General features: G+C 30.3%; 1 protein-coding gene across 1 annotated transcript in view; it reads right to left on the reverse strand.

Moving 5' to 3' along the window:
- LOC126739165 (rab11 family-interacting protein 4B) overlaps positions 1–13,270 on the reverse strand; it is a 51,319-nt gene extending 38,049 nt beyond the window's left edge. Inside the window, exon 1 of the mRNA XM_050444720.1 lies at positions 12,946–13,270. The gene's annotated coding sequence lies outside the window, so the exon portion shown is untranslated. The remainder of the gene's footprint in view (positions 1–12,945) is intronic.
- Between the last annotated feature and the right edge of the window lie 2,274 nt (positions 13,271–15,544).

Raw genomic sequence — 15,544 nt, forward strand, 5'->3', positions numbered from 1 at the left:
TACTCATGTTGTTAGTTCTCCAACCTATGCCAAATCAAATGGTATGGCAGAGAGAAATGTTCAAACATCTAAAAATATGTTTAAAAAGGTCTTAGAGGAAAAGAAAGATATCTATTTGGCTTTGCTGTATTATAGAAATATGCCAATTTTTGACAATGTTTTTCCAGCAAACTTATTAATGTCGAGAAATCTAAGAACAACTATTCCTGTCACTGAGCAAACCTTAAGACCATATGTAATAGATACTAAGATTTATACTAAGTTTTTGGAAAAAACACAACAGGCACAGTACAATAATTATAATAGGCCAGGAGTTAAAGAGTTACCAGACATTTTGCCTAATACCAAAGTTGTAATTCAATTAAAGCCTAAAGGTATTTGGGTGCCTGGTAGGGTTGTCCAAAAACTTAGAGACAACAAGTAAAAACTGATTCTGGCTCTATATTTATTAGAAATAGGATTTTTATAAAAGTTGTGCCTTTAGATACTAAAGATATAGGGGTAAAAGATGAATATAAATCGGTTAGGTTCTTCTCAGATAATGAGGGGGATGAACGTAAAAACAAAAAGTGTTTCTTAGAGTTAAGTGAAAGTGAACTAGGGAATGAAAGTGAAAATGAGTCAGAAGACACTGAGATGTATAGTGCAGAAAGTGAGGATGAAAAATTTTATTCAGTTTTTACCCTGGAAACAATTAAACGACAGTCAACGCGAGTTAGGTTAGAGTTTTTAACGTTGTCAATAAAAGTGTGTTCGTAAATTTCATTACAATTCTTATTATTTACTTCACAGATTTTATTATATACTTTACACATTTATTTCCCGTATTTTAAAGATAATATTCATTTTTAAATGTGTACTTAGACGACTTACTAAGACGACTAAAATATTAGAAAATAAAATGAAAAATTACCTTGAAGGTGGCTGTCAATTATTCCTATAGTGAAAGTATAATACGCTAGGTACATGTAAACCGAATCATCTTCATCTGTATTCTTGTTCGATACGATAAATAAAAAACTTATTTAAATTGAAAAAGAAGCAAAAACAAGTCTCAATCACATTGTAACTAGACTAATATAGGATAAATCAATAAGCTGAAGATATTCACTATAAACATCAAAGCTATTATTTGTCACCTCAATTGACAATTAAAAATAAACTGTGGTTCTTGTGATCGAATCCTGTGTACTAAGAATTCTTTTTTTTACAAGCCAGGATGTTTGTAAAAACTTATATTTATTTTTTTTTTTAGTTTAACATTTAATATTAATATTTATAATTCTAGATTAATTATTAAATTAAAAACAGAACAGTAGTGGCGATGTGTCGGTTGCGAACGAACTAAACTGATCGAAAAAAATTAAAAATATTGTAAATTCTTTGAGAAGAAATATTTTTCGAAAAAAAATATAATGCACATTTACTTGTAGAATGGCCATTTATTCGGTTAAACAAATACACAAATTACAACTCATAAGTCATAACTAAGAAATCCATAATTTAAAATACATAAATTAATAGGTCTCGCCATAATCGAGTCACGTCATAATCTCTCCTTGTCAATCACTTATGCCTACCTAACAAAACGTAATAACTGTCAACACATATGACGTTATATCTAAAGGCACGAAATTAAAATTTTAAAATTAAATACTACATACTTTCATGAAAAATAAAATTAGATGATCCAAGTCATTTTGATCTAGGGTATTCCGTAAATGTGAAAAAAGTTGCCTTAGTTATCTTGCGTCCTGAACTGGAAGTTGGTGAGCAATTCTTGTTCAATTGTGAGCAATGTTCCGAGCATGTTCGATGTCCTGAACCCCTATAAACTGTTTATCTATGGATGTAGTTTAAATCTGGAAAGAGCGCGGGTGATGCCAAGCGATTAATTTCATTAAATGCCAGCCTTTCTTGTACTACCCTGGTTCTATGCGGGCGAGCAATATCATCTAGAAATCTGATATTGGAATCCAAATTCCAACAATAATTCTTTACCAAGTATCACGGTACCTTCACAAACACACCTACAACTTTATTCTACCTCCGTAGAAAATTCCAAGGTTAAAATTTGATTAGAAAGATTGAATTTCTCTATATAACTTTTAATTTTTCTTAAATTTAGACTAGGATGCCAAAAGGCAAAGCGACTTTCAGTGGATGCATCCGCTGAAAAGCGAAAAGAGCAAGTTCGAGTGAACATGCATTGAACATTGAACAACATGGGCATGAGGAAGAGAATAAAAGCGAGCAAATATGAGGAATATAAACAAAAAGAAAGGGAGAGATATCAAAAAAGAAAAGAATGTGGAAAGATTAAAACGATTTCCCAATTAAGTAATAGAGAAAAAAACCGTTGGCAAAAATTTCAAAGAACGGGCTAGAAGATTAGGAAAAACGAAAAATACAAATTTTCAAAAAGAATTGGCAGGTAATACTCCCACCCGCAACTCCTTTTTTAATCCCAGGGCCGTTAGAATTGGTTCATAATGTAGAAGCTGGTCAGCAGGCTACGCCAAGTAGACAAAATGTAACTGGTAAAGCTGTAGCCCGAAAAAAATCGAAAGAAGCTTAAAACAGAAAACTGAGAATTGCAAGAAAAAGTGAAAGAACTGAAACAAAAAAAGCAGAAAAATATAAAGAAAGAAAGATACGCAAGGGCCAAAGGCACAAGAAAAATTAACGTGTAAATCAAATTATAGGGCAAATACAGAGGTAAATAAACTTTTGAAAGATCTCCGAAGTTTGATTGTTTTGAAGTTTCAGTGGATTTCTCATAATAGGTTTTGTATTTTTTTTTTAAATAAATTACTTAATTATCCACTCTGTTATCAATTCTGTCACCTCCGCTAACATCTATTTTATTCTTTTTTCCAAAATTTCAATATATAAAAAATAAAGCATGACTGTCATATAAAAAAAGACAAGTACCATCTTGGTTACTTATAAGCCCAAAAAGATTTTAATTTAAAAAATAAAAAAAAAATTGCATGGATGCACCCACAAAACTAGCGTAATTAATTGTGCATCTAATCATCCAAAATTAGTATTTAATTTGTACCTAGTTTTTGAAATAAACTTTATTATTATTATTACCGTCAACGACAGAGTTATCGTTTGTCACCTTAATTGACTTTCAAGGCCAAACTTCACATTAATCAACATTTAATCTTACGTAAACCTAAAAAAACTGTCTTAATTTTAAGCCCATCGAACTAAGAAATTAAAGATATTTTACATACTATTATAAAACTTTAAAATGAAACATTCAGTCATTTGCCATATTAACTGACATTTAAAATCGAACTGCGGTTCTTGTGTGCAAATCCTGAATTAAAAAAACCTTTGGTTATCACAAGGCATGAAGCCTTTTTTTATTTTCTAATTTAACATTTAATGTTGCTATAAATGAATTTTATAGTAACTACATAGAAATAAAATAATTGCTATTTATATATGTTCTGTTATCATAACTACACTAACTGCTCATAAATATAGTAATATTCATCAATAAATACACTCTTTTTATAAAATACAGTCCACTTGCCACTATAATTGACATCCAACTGCAGTTTTTTTTCTGAATTTAAAAATATCTAATGTTAAATATAAGTCAGTAGTAAAATAACATACTAAAATGCTTTCTGCTAACAGTGAAATTTAAAGTGAAAATTACACTTTTTTTACATTAAAAACCCATTAATTAACTGCCTATGCCTGACCAATTCAGAAACACTTATTAACGTATATTTAAATTATATATTTATGCCCACTTAACAGCGAATAATTTCATTAGCATTATTCGAGGTTACCGTCGAAACTTCATAAATTATTAGGAAAAAAAAGAAATCTACTGCCACTGCTGCCAATACACTATAATAATAATTACCGCAAAATATGTGCTTTCCCTTAATTATTGAAACAAAACAAAAACGATGATATGCTCCAGTCAACTCCAGTGAAAATGTTTCTTTTTGTATGAAAATATATACTTGACACGTTTAATGTGGTCAGTATTGTAAAATTATTGGAACAATTTGTCGTTTGTACAATTATTTTCCCAATGCATATAGTGAGAAATTATTGTATTTAATCCGATTTACATATTAGACCAGAGCATGCCGAGGAAATCTGAAACCCTTGATTACTGGAGAGAGTGCGCCCACTTTTGTTCCCATAAAAATCTATTTTTAAGTGGTTTACATTAGGTACTTAGAACACATTACACATGCAAGTATTTACATAACATTTCACAATAAATTCTATTTATACAGGGTATCCCAAAGTGTGTGTGCAATAGAGACATATTAATTGAGGAGTTGCTGATAGTAAGGGCGAATTCAACATTGGGACAATTTTTTTTTAATACCTAATATATTTTAAACTGCATTTTCTACCTCATAAAACCGTCAAAATGGTGAGTTTGCCCTTGTTTCACCTTCTAAATAAACGCAATATCAAATAACTGGGTTTTAATTTCATGATAGCCGAGCGGGTAGTAAGGCCAGCATTGCCAGGTCTACCGTTTCCATGCTATGGCTACCGCTCTACCGTAAAGCCATTAATATCTACCGTTAAAACTTTTACTCCTACTTTCAATTTTCAAATTAATTTACAAAAAAAAAGGAAACATCACAGAATAATAATTAATAGGAATAATTACAATTCATTGCGACTTGAAACGTGGAGCGACATCTAAACAGTAAGTCAGACTTCAAATTCTTTTATCGTCTCTCTTGAATCAGGCGGTGAATACCCTTATTTTCGCGCATGCCAAATAATAGTCAATACATAGATAAATAATTATAATTATTGGTCTTTCTCGGCAAGATTTGCAGCATGTTTTAATTTGGTTCTTATAACTATCAAATTTAATATACGTTTAATTTGTATATAGTTTAAGTTTAAAGTGAACTTATATTATAACAGAGCTAAGAATGAGGTACGTAAAATATTATAATTTTTTTTTAATTATAATAATAATAATAGGTGCATGTATAATTTCTGATGAAGATCCGAATTACCGAACTGGTTTAAGTACTAAAAAACATTTATTGCTTGTTGCCCGATATTTTCACCAAAATAAGTAAATTTTTTTTCGTTTTACTATATACTTAAAAAAAAATATATTTATCTATCTAATGTTTTGTTATTATATTTTTTTTTTTGAATCCATTACGCATTTCTAACATAAATTGAAATGAAAAGTTTTAAAGCACAAGATATTTATAATTAATTTATATATTTTTTATTTATAATTATACAAAACAAATAGTTTATTTTTTTGACGGAAAGCAGATCCTGTCTTTAAAAAATCTTATTGGATTTGCATCTGATGGAGCAAACGTCATGGTTGGAGCAAATGATTCCGCTATGTCTAGGCTTAAGATAGATATTCCTCAGATTTTCCCCATGCGGTGTATCTGCCAATATCACAGTTTTGCTTTATGTGCATCTAACGCATGTTTAAAATGACCAAGAGCTGTTAAGGATTGTGCGAGGGATATTTAGAATTATATTGGTAATAGTCCCAAAAGGGTAAAAATTACACAACAAATTATACACAAAATACTGTGGCCGGCACAAACGCGCTCGTTGTCTCTGGAAGCTAATATTTGAAGAATAATAGAGCAATACCATGCTCTAAAACTTTATTTTGTCGACGCAGTTACAACTGACAAATTACAATCAGCAGAGAAAATTTTAAATACTTTACAACATCTTTGGCTTTTTTGTTATTTTTAGAGCATATATTTTTACCGCTATTTAATAATTTTAATAAAGAAATGCAGTCTACCGAGCCCAAACTTTATAATCTTCATTCTCTAATGTGCAATGATGTCAAAACTATTTTAGATTCTTTCATTAAAAAAACATATTTTAGATAGCTATTCTCTGCATAAAATCAATTTTAAAAATCCTGACAACTACAAGTCAATTTAAAATTTATATTTAGGAGCAAAGACAATACAATACATTTTAAATGACAATTTTTCTGCAGAAAAATGCCACATTTTTCGCGTACCTTGTCAGGATTTTTACATCGAGGAAGCATTACAAGTTGCTAAAATATATGATTTTGATGACATAATATTTAAAAACATGTCATTAATAAGAAGTAAATGTATATTTGAAGGCACAGAGGAATCCATAGTACCTTTAATAATGCATTTTCGAAACTTAGTACCAGAAAATGATTTTCAGAAAATTGACAACGAATGGAAAATGCTAAAAAATTTGGATTTTTTTAAAACGTCATTAACATCGGTAACATCATTTTGGATAAATGTTCAAGCTGAGCAGTATGCTGATGGTACCCCGGTATATCCTCTGCTCTCAAAATTTGCTTTTAATATTTTAATTTTGTCTCATTCCTCTGCAGATGCAGAAAGGAAATTTTCACAAATTAATTTATTAAAAACAAAACAGAGAAACAAACTATCTACTAACAGTATTGTTGGTCTGATGCATTCAAAAGAATACATAAACAGTGAATGCTTTAACTTAAACATTGATCAAGAATTGTTGTCATATCATAATAATAATAACATGTACAAAAAATCTGTACAAAAAAATTTTCTGATTCAGACTAAACTATGGACTTTTAATCAGATTGCTTATATGTAGGTATAGACAAATTCGTCACCGCCTAAGATTTTATGATTTAGCATTTAACTATGTATTAAATTATGTCCATTTATTTTTAACATTTCTTGTTTGACATTTAATACATAGTGTAAATGTTAAATTAGTATTACCACTCATAAAGTTAATTAGGCGGTGGCAGCTTTAATGAACTTTAGTTGGATATTTATTTTTGTGATCTTAACCATATTTTTGTGTATATTAGATTTTACAATAAAAAACGATGTGTTTAATAAACTTATTTCTAATTTTAAATACAAACAAAATCTACCGTTTTATTTTCAAATCTACCACATTTTGCTGATAAATCTACCGCTTGCCATGATTTTGACCTGGCAACACTGAGTAAGGCCGAACTCAACAATGTCGAGCGGGAAAATCAGACACGGCGCGGTACCGTCAGTTTAGGGTTTCGTGGGCACAAAATAGCCCCTCATTTGGGGGCTATTCTGTGTTCGTGGGTCGAATATTATTTTTGGTTCAAGCAGCGAGCCCGTTTATGTTTACTTTACTGTTAAGGTTATGTTTTGTTCATCTGATTTTTTTGATTATAAAGAAATATTAATGGAACCTTCTAGTAGTAGTGAACTTCCCGATAATAGTGCTGTGTCGGGTTATTCCCGAAAGAGACTTGTCAGAACGAATGATTAGCAGAAAATTGCTTGTAAAGTAAATCGAAATTCGAGGACTGCTTATGTTTCAAGAAATACCAAAAGGGAAGTTGTTGCCTGCAAGCTTGGACCTCCGTGTAACTGTGGACGTTTTAAAAAAATAGGCGAAGAGCAGGTAACCAATATTTTCGAGTCCTTTTGGCAAATAGCAAACTACGAGCTCCAGAATGGTTGCTTATCAAAGTTATTATCCTCCAATGATGTAAAAAGGTCCTACGTAAGGGGGTGTCCAAGCCGTATCTTGAGACGCATTCAATATAATATGACTGTTAATCACGTTGCCCTCAGTTTGTCGTACTGCTTTTTATAACATTCATGGAATCTCGGAAAAGCGGGTTCAAATCGTACTTGACAAAACCAACAGGACTGGAACTGTTACAATAAATCAAAGGAGGAAGAAAGAACCAGCGAAGAAAATAGAAAATGACGATCTTTTTAAAGTAAAGGATCCTGTCAGTACCTACTGTCACGAGTCATTATAGTCGTGCTTAAAGTCCTCATCTAAAATATTTACCCTGGGTACATCCCGGTAAATGAGCACTATTATCGCGATACATTTAATAGGTATATTGGTTTTGAGCCCCCAAAAAGTGACACATGTAATAATTGCGATGAGGTAGATATAAAACTAAAAAATAGTCAAGTAAACGATTCGGAAAGTGCTACTCAAATAAACAGTCTTCAACTACAGAAGGAGGTACACCTGGTTCGTGCAAAAACTGCTCAGTCTCTTCTTAAGAATTTTAAGAGTAATGCAGTTGACTCAATTCTCGTAATAATTGCTTTTGATTTGCAGCAAGCCTTGACTACGAAAGGAAGCTATGAACGTATAACTTCTGCATCTACAATATCAAAACCGGTTCTTCTACCATGTATCTTTGGGATGAAAGTACAGGGAGGCGTGAATCATGTGAGATTGCCAGCTGCTTGTAAGATTACTTGTCTAAAGTTGATGCTAACATTAAAACAGTTTTTATGTTTAGTGATAACTGTTTTGGGCAAAACAAAAATGTATATGTTGTTCTAGCAAATCTGTACTTTATACACCAAGACCGGTTTACAGAAATGAAACACTATTTTATGATACCTGGGCACTCATAACATTCAATAAGCTAATGATTGAAAAATGCCGCCGAAAAAGACAGTTTTCCGTTTAACGGCAGGATATGATTTTAAATTTCTCCGATCTTCAAAAGAAAATTACCAAAGTGCAGATGGCTGGGGCTAAGTTTAAAGATGGAAAGATCTTTGAATTTACAGAAAACTTCAAGCAAGGTTTTTACGTCATGTTGTTTATAATTTGGATGTCAAAACAGCAATTAAACTACAGAAAGGGAAGTACTAAATTATGATCCTAATCATTTTAACTTGGCCAGTGAAGCATTTGACGAGACTTTACAGTACCCCTATTAAAAATACCAGCTCCCAAATTAAAGGATAGTCAAGACTTATTACCGTATGTACCTCTACCTTGAAGTCATAGACACTCAAGAAGCAGCCTCTAATAAAAATGCTGAAAATGAAGACGTTTTGGACGATGACCAAATAGAACACAACTACTGAACTTGACTAATTATTTTTGCTTCTTTACTCCATTTTTTCTTATGTTAGTTTAAGACCATAGGTTACTTTACCAAAGTTAATTGCACTTTGTAGGAATAAAAGGTTTTTCTTTTAAATAACGTAATTTTTTTTAAAAGAATAAGTTCAGTTTAAAGCAGCTTTTAGATTTACTAAAACTCTTTTAGTGATTCTGACGTTACTTACACTTTACATTTTATTAATCATAATTTTTGTCCTGTAAGTAACCAGATACTGTAAAAATATAGATTTAGAAAAATTATAATAAAAAATTGAACTACTACAAAGAAACTAAAAAAGTTGCTATGTTGTGAGCTATGCATAGTAAATGATAAGTATAAAATTAAAATGTTGCCAACCTTTTGTTGAATTCGCCCTCCGTAATTTTTTTTAAAACTCAATTTCTCAAAATTTGCTTTTGCCGAGTTCGCCCTTACTATCCTTATAACACCTCAATTCTGTTTTACGGATAGCCTACCTGTTCAAGACATTCTTTTGTATAACTGTGGAATATTGGTCCTTATTTATTTCCTCGGAGTAAAAATGAGAAGGACATATTTTTGTGACAATAGTGCTATTTATTGAATCAAGTTTGATCATTAATGAAAATTTATCAAATTAATTACCAAGTGTTTAGCTTTGTAAAACGCTTATAAATTAATCATCGGAAAACGAATATTGAACACTCTGTATAGGATAATATCCCAATGCAAGTTTTTTTAAACATTTCCTATAACTATAGACAGACTGACCTTTGAAATGCACACAAAAAAAATGCCAAGGAAACTGCGATAAATAATTATTCGATTATTATTTTAAACAAAAAGCACAAATACCTTTCGCGATAGTTTTAAATTTTAAACTGTACACATTATTATCACGCGTTCAACGGGATTTTTTGTTTATTAATATTTTAGTACTGCGATGACATACTTCTATCCGTACAATCGTTTTGAAGTTCAACAACACCTGAAAGTTATGGTTAATCCCTTAGTTGCGTGACTTGAATGTTTGGTTTTGACAATTTATTAAGCTAGTAATGGAATGTCGTCATAAATTTCTTAAGGGTTAATAACCAGTGTTTTTGGAATTAATTCTGGGTTTTGGTATACTTCCATTTTTCAAGATCGAGATACTAAATTCATTAATAAAAGTCTGAGAATAATTACCGAAGACCCAAAAATGTATTACGCAATAAATTTATACTCATTGTGTATAGTGAGAAAAATGCATGAAAGAAATACCGTTTTAAGATAATTCAAACAGTAATTAACTAATAGCCAAATCTATTATATTTCAACAAAGTCTATAATTATATTTGTTGAAATATATAGACTTTCTTAATAGAATGTTGTTGAAACGCTAAAAAATGATATAAAGTGTTATTTCATAAATCAAATTTACAGCTAAAACATTTTAAGGAAAAAATATGTTTTTAATAAAAGGTAATTTCCTATAATTCATCTATTTTCTTTATACTTCCCATACGCCTGTGGCGCTTTTTTTTAAATTTTTCTCACCTTAAATAACATTATTCCTTCTTTGCTTTTAGAGCCCCAAAGAAGCAATAACTATATTTCGAAACATCGGCAAAAACCCCTTATGTTCCTTTAATTTATGACCATTTCTAATAATTATTATTATTATGTAATACGCGATAGAGGCCGAGATAAAAATTATTTTTGGAATAGAAAATATAATATATTAATAAGTAAATTACACCCTATCGATTTTTAGGTTAAGCCAACGCGCTTTTTACGTTTTCCTTTTTGGTCATACTCTTTTGGAAAATAAATTTGAATTATTGAATAACTGAACATTATTTTAGTCTCAAGAAAAATATATAAAACTGGCTTACACGTTTTACGATGAAAAATTTGATCAATTTAAAATTTTTACATTTTGATCAAAATTTGCCCAGATGTAGAAAAATCTTCATTTTTGGGGAACAACAACAAATATTTTGAAAATATCGTATTCCCAGATTTGTTAGAATAAGAAGATGGTTATTTGCGTTTAAAAACCGTTGGCCACAAGGGAAGTCTTCGATATGAACCGCAATTGACAAATAAAATGTGTTTGAATCCAAAATTGTCATTAAGACCATGATTGTCCATCTTAAAACACAAAAATAAAAAACCCAATAAAATAAAAACCTCTAAAGATGAACCATAAAAATTAAAATTTTAAGACGATCCCCATAATAGTTGAATAATAAAATTTAGTAAAAAGCCAAAAACTGCGCATTTATTAGCCCATTTTTTTGGAAAGAAAATTAACAGCAAATATAAAAAATAAAAGTCCGTACAAATTTTCAGACAAGAAATCAATTTTATACTCAAAAATAATAGAAAATCGCAGTGAAATGATGCTCATAGTTTGATATATTTTGTGTTGGTGTTAACTATGTAAAAGAATAACCATTTTAAGGTAATTGAGACAGGAATAAAATGCGCAAAAAAGCTAAAGACAAATGTTTTTCAAATTAGTTTTAGTTTTAGTTTTGGTATGAGTAAATGCGACCATGTCACTCCCCTGTTGGTCAGATCAGGGTGGCTTTCTTTGGATGAACGCTTTGTACTGCAAATGGCTACACTAGTCCATAAAGTTGTGCTTTTCGGACAACCAGCTTATTTATCTAAAAAATTAATTTCAAACTCCAAAATTCACGGCAGAACCACACGAAACGCGCATAATTTTGTTATTCCAGGGCATAAACCTGCAAAATTCCAGGGCTCATTTAGTTACAATGCTCCAAAAATCTATAATGCACTGACCTGAAGTTAAGTCTCTTCTCTCTGTAACAACCTTTAAACAAAAAACTAAAAATAATATTTTTCAAAACCGACATAGGTAATCATCTCTGGTCCTTCATTGAAGTACCTACTATGATTTATTGTGCATAGCAGATTGTATTATATTTATTATTTTACATTTTTATTCTGCTATTATGTTCTATAAAATTTTGCATTTGTGCTTATTAATATGGTTAGATAGAGTAGCTTTAAGCTAGATCTCGCCATTACTTATTTAGTAGTTAAGAAAACATGTATTTTTATGCTGAATAAAGAAGACATTTATTATTATTATTATTATTATTAATTAAAATCGAAAAAATATTAGACAGATAATTAACAAATAAAATGACTGGTTGAAGCCTAAAGACCTGGCCATTTAAAGATCGAACGATCGAAAAAATTCTATAATTTAATTGTAAAGAATTAAGATTATATAACGAATGTTGTATATTTTAACATATTATCCAAAAGTCTCTATCGCCGACTTTATGAAGACTCATAGTCAATTTTGTTCACTTTTTTGTCACATCCCACTATTTAAATGTTCGGTCAAGAAAAATAATTGAAATCAACAGAATTATTTATTTTAAATATACTTGAGAAAATTGCGAAAATAAAGTATACATAAACTTTGTAAATTACATCTTTAAAAAAAATAATTTCAATTGTAAATATTTATGTACCTTAAATGTCTTATATAAAACCGTGGGCGGCAACCGTAACGCATAAAATTTTTATAAAAAATCTAAATAATAATATTATAATTTTATTCTGTTCATGTAATTCTTAATTAATTTAATAAATGTTAATCGAAAAAATGTCTAGTTTGCAATAAAATAAACTTTTTGAGAGTATTTTCTGTATTTGTAGCCTAAGAACAGGTTCTACTTAAAAGGTTCAAGCTGACCCTTACCTGCGGGGGGGATTCAAGTGACAACGTTAAAAATTAGGCACAAAGCGACTTCTCGAAGATAAAAAAATCGTTGTGGCAATAAATTGAGAATTAGTTTCAAAATGTATTTTTATAAAATGGTCCTAATGGCATATATACAAGTTGAAAAACTAAGATGCGTTAAAAGAGAATAAGTTTTGACTATCCTACCTTGTATATTAATTATTAGATCAAAAAACGTTTATAATTTTCTTCATATTCCATTTAATTACAGCATGTGTATTCTAACATTTCTACTATTTACCATCCGAAATACTTATACATACAAAACTACATGCCATAATTGCGCGCTTACCTTGCCAAGACTATTCACGTTTTCTTCCTTGTTACTTCAATAGTTTCAAGGTACTCGAGCACGAAAAAAATCTTATGGGGCTTCTTTCAAGAACGTCAATTGTGCAGCCACCGATGATCCGGAAATCCGCACAAAAAAAATTTAAAACGGCACACGTTGAACGTTTTTCAATCGGAATTTCAACGAAAAAAAATCAAACGGTAAATGGGGCCTTTTAACTGCGACGATGATTTTCTTGCGCCTTTAGAGAACTTAAAATATCGAGTCGAGAACGAGTTTCTGGTGACCGGCACCGACGGCGTCGCGATTCTTGGATCTTCTAAAGAGCGGATTCGGATTGGAAATAAAATTGTTTTACACCTATTTGACTTGCGCGCCATTTTCTGCTTTTACCTGTCGTGATTCGTGATGGTCGCCTGAACATACGATAGACTACGACTATCTAACCATGTAGATTGAGGAAAAATATATTATAGTTCGCGGCAGAAATCCTGAACTATAATTTGGAATCTAGGTAACCCACGAACACTTAGGGGATAATCACATTTATTAACGTTTTACAAACATCTTTTTTTATTATAATCTCGACAAAAAAATTTGGTGCAATTTTCGAAGAACTCACATTGGATGAAGGTAAACATATTTAAAATATAAGGTTAAGAACATTGAAAGGCTAGAATTAGTAAAGAACAACTTTGTTTGAGTTCAAACAAAGTTGTAAAAGGCAAGGGATTGTTTTGTTTGCAAACATATTCATCGATTCTCTGTTGTCATGTTTACAGGCTTTTTCAAAAAAGAAAATTTTCAGCTGTATATCAACACATACAGTGCTTTTCTTTGAAGTCCCCCCCCCCCCATTTATTTTTTAAACGGGTCAAAAAAAATTTTTGAAACTTGGCATAAGTAAATTGGTCTATAGATACTATTTTTCACTGTAAACTAGGTAGTTGTAAATTCCAAGATGGCGGCTGGGCGACATCTTGAGAAAAAATTTTAAATAGAAAGGAGGGTCGTGTGGTACCTCATTTTAAAGGTCTCCTCAATGAGTACTTTATAACCCTGAAATATTAGACCCATATCTTAACTCGTTTCAAAATGGCGGCCTAATAAAAAAGTATTTTTTTTATTTTAACGTTTTACATTTTTATGATTTTTGAATAGGTAAAAATCAGTGTACGAAAATAAATGCGTCACTATTTTATTTTGACATAAAAACGACAGTTCTAAATGTCAAAATAACACATAAGCGCCATCTTGAATAAATGCATTAAATAGAAATCTTGTGTTACCTCATTTAAAAGGTTTTATTGAGTACTTTTAATATTTATTACATGGACTCGGTGGACTCCGTTTTGACCTGTCTAAAAGTAACAGCCAAAAAAATACACTGTTGCGATTTTATTAACGTTTTTAATAATAATATACAAATAATTTATAATTTTTGAATTTTGGATTTAAAGATTAACTTTTTGGTTTCTAAAGACTTACTGAACCGCCCTCGTATGTCACATTTCACGTTAAAGGTTATTGAACATTATTTAGACATTCCAAAAACCAAATAGCTATTAAAAAACTCGAAAAAAAATTTTTAGATATTTTTCCTTAACCGGTAAATTACTCTTGTATCGGTCATTGTTAGATATTGTTTAGTGTGTTTGGCAGTTTGAATTTATTGTTTTTTTCGAAATGGTTAATTCTCGTCCATTGGAGGAAAAAGTAGAAGCAATTTTTATTTATGGAGCAACACGTAATTTTCATGAGACTGAAAGAGTTTTCAACGAACGTTTTCCTGATTGAATTACCTAAATTCCGTTAACGATAAACTTTTTTTTAGGCTTTTAACAACAATATACTTTGTTTAGTTGATAAACATGCGCCAATTAAGACTAAAAATATTAAAAATAAACCATTTACTCCTTGGATAACAGACAATATTAAATTGCTTATGAAGCTCCGATATAAAGCACTGCGAAAATATAAAAAAAATAAAACTGAGCTAAATTTAAACTATTATAGGCAATTACGAAACTATACAAAACATGCTATTCAGCGGGAAAAAATGTCATATTTTAACACACTTTCTACAAAAAAAAATCGTGATTTTTGGATAAATGCTAATAAACTACATCTAACTAAATCAAAGAATACCGATCTGCCTTGTAATTTTAGTAATCCAGAAGCCCTAAATAATTATTTTTCTCAATGCGTTAACCAAATTAACAATAATATATCACAAACCAAATTAAATTTTTACAATGAAAATAAATGGAATAATAGTATTCAAGAATTAAATTTAAGTCTTCTTGATGAAGAAAGGGTTAACAGTATAATTAAGACCATAAAATCAAATGCTATAGGAGCTGACGGACTTTGTATAAATGATATCAAGCTTTGCCTACCTTTTTGTAAAAAACCACTTCTAAACATTTTAAATACTTGCATTCTTACAAATTTATATCCTGATATCTGGAAAAGAGCACTTATAAGACCTATTTCAAAAATCTCTAATCCAAAAGAACTAAAAGACATAAGGCCTATAAGTATTTTATCAGTAGTTTCTAAAATTCTAGAAAAGCATATTCACCAACAACTTTATAAT

Source organism: Anthonomus grandis, chromosome 8 (assembly GCF_022605725.1).
Source record: "Anthonomus grandis grandis chromosome 8, icAntGran1.3, whole genome shotgun sequence".
Classification (NCBI taxonomy): domain Eukaryota; kingdom Metazoa; phylum Arthropoda; class Insecta; order Coleoptera; family Curculionidae; genus Anthonomus; species Anthonomus grandis.